The following is a 2,813-nucleotide window of genomic DNA, read 5'->3' on the forward strand; positions in this document are numbered from 1 at the left end:
GATGCCCGCGACTTTGTTCCCGTGGATTTAGGTTTTTAAAAATCCTCTGGGAACTCATTGATTTTCCGGGATAAAAAGTAGCCTATGTCACTCTCAAAGTCTAACTATAGGTACCCATGCAAAAACCACGTCGATCCGTGGCTTCGTTGAGACGTGATTGAAAATCTTAATCAAACCAGCAAACAAACACTTTCGCATAATATGAGTCGGGATCAAGTCGGGATGTTGGTTGATGCCCCCCAACTTCGTCTGCGTGAATTTAGGTTTTTCAAAATCCGTGGGAACTCTGATTTTCCAGGATGCAAGCTGTGTAAAGGTACCACCATATACCATATGTCTATATACCAGATAGACAGTCACACTTTCGCATTTATGATATTAGTATGTATAGGGATTTTAATTCACTCTACTTTTCTCGTTTAAAAGGAGCTTTAAAACAAAATTTTATTATTGCTCCCTGAGCTCTTGTTTGTCCTTATGTACCGTACCGCACCTGAAATCTATAGAGTGCACTTTGACTTTGCTCAGACTTCAGACACTGTTAAAACGAGACAGCGTTCCGCTGGCATAAATCTGTCTCGTTTTAACTGAAACTGAAAGCAAAGCAAATTCAAAGTGCGTTCTATAGATTTCAACCTTAGTGCTTACCGTCAAGTTGAAAGGTAAAATTCCACTAACCAAGAACTTATCAAGTGGAGCGAAGGTTTTTCTCATGAAAAAATTTGTTTAATGCCTTCATAAACCCCCTCCCCCCACCAAATCAGTTTCTGGTTACGGCAATGCCTGCGCATAAACGCCATGTTACAACTTCGGATTGGAACTACAATGTACTTGTTTTGCGATCACGTAATGTTTACAATAATGCGCAATGAAGGGTCACTGCGCATCGACGGCGACAATATTTCTTACTCTGGAGGTAGAACTATTTTTACCTGAAGCCAACTGTACGTGTTATTTGGGGGTTCCGTACCTCAAAAGGAAAAAATGGAACCCTTATAGGATTACTTTGTTGTCTGTCAGCACATTTACAATATTAATATAGGTACCTAAAATGTGCTGCTATACCTACTAAAGATCGTTTGTACACTTTGTACATTATCCCCGCCCGAGTGCTATAGGCTAGACTAGGAGGCATATACATTGCGGACGAAGTCGCGGGCTTTAGTGACACATAAAAGACTAGATTATGATGCACGAAACAAGATTCAAGATTTGAACTTTGAAGATGAAGCGTCACGAATTGAAACGAATTGGACCACTTAAATAACAAGAGTTGTTTATGTTTTGAAGGCTGTAGCAATTAATTAATATAATTCTAATTTGTATTATGTATTGTACAATTGTACCTACATAAATACTAAATACCTATCATAAGAATATAAAAAGTTCACTATTGATTGCTAGCCGTAAAATACTTGGAAATCGATTAATTTGGCAATAAAAATACTAAATTTTGTTGTTTGTTGTACAACGAATCTTCAATACCTAATAGGTAGATAGGTACCTATATTATATTCTACAAGTTTTTATATGTTAAGATTTCAAGTTTCTTAGAACGAGCGTTGAAGATTCCCGTACGTTTTTACCCTGTTTAGTACTTATAAATACAATAAAAGTGTCTGTCTGTGAACATAATATATCTAAGAGAAGAGATATCTACATACCTCTACCTTTAAGCTCATTAATCATTATGTTTACGTTATCAGAACCCAATCGCCCTTTTTAGGGTTCCGTAGTCAACGAGGAACCGTTATTTAATTTTTCTGTTCGTTTCTCCAGGCTAATCTTTGAAAAGGTTGCATCATTTCGCAGGTAGGTAGGGGCCCGTATCACTGTAAAAAGGTTTCTGTGGGATTGTTCTAATCTGGAAAATCGAAATCAATGCTAGTCAGTTAGGTTTAAAAAAGAGAATATTCGTTGTTTGTGCACGATGCACGTTGTAATTTATACAAGTAGTTATTAGGTAGCTAGGTTGGTAACTATAGGCTTAGTTATTAGATTTAGGACAACTTTTTCAATCTCTTAGTAGGTTCCTTGTTCCAGGGATTTTTTAAATTTTCAGAATATGGGTCCTGAATAAAAGTAACAAGGGAGACGTTTGATGCTTGGTCTAATTTAAATTCAAAAATCAAAATATTTGTATTTCAGGTAGGTACCTACCTAGGACTTCTTTATCGGTAGTAGAGACAAGAGGTACTTAGGTATAATATTCCTGATTGTGTGGAAGAGACCACTGGTTCGGAAAAAAGGTTCTTCTGAGAAAAGGCGGTCAGAAAACTTAGCAGCTGAGAAGCGAGTTCAGGCCTTGAGCAATAAATTGCCTTTTGAAAAATAGCTTTGGGTAATAAAAACACGACTGACCTGCTCATATTATTTTTTTTTCTAAAAATTTATAGGCAATGTCACTCGGGATGATATATCCCGTAGTTCTAATGATACCCCATAGTATCCAAATCTGTTCACACGTTTCTACACGCCTGAACAGATTTGGATGTAGGGTTACGGTGAAATAAAGGAACTCACATACGTGAACCACAGTATAGCTTTCTACCTATACTATAAGGATAACAATAGTTATATATACTATAAGAGTTATTTTCAAAAGGCTTTTGTAAATAACTAGGTAAGTAGGTAGGTTTAATTTCAAAGAACAAACTAAAAGGATCAGGTTACATGGTACCTACCTAAATGTTAGTTTTCTATTTCGAGTATAGTTGGGAACATTAGCTAGAGTAAGTTTTATGTGGCTCGCGCTGTGGAAAGCCCAGTTGTTAATAACAAACAAGTATACAGTATATAATAATATGGGTAGA

Source organism: Maniola jurtina, chromosome 4 (genome assembly GCF_905333055.1).
Source record: "Maniola jurtina chromosome 4, ilManJurt1.1, whole genome shotgun sequence".
Lineage (NCBI taxonomy): Eukaryota > Metazoa > Arthropoda > Insecta > Lepidoptera > Nymphalidae > Maniola > Maniola jurtina.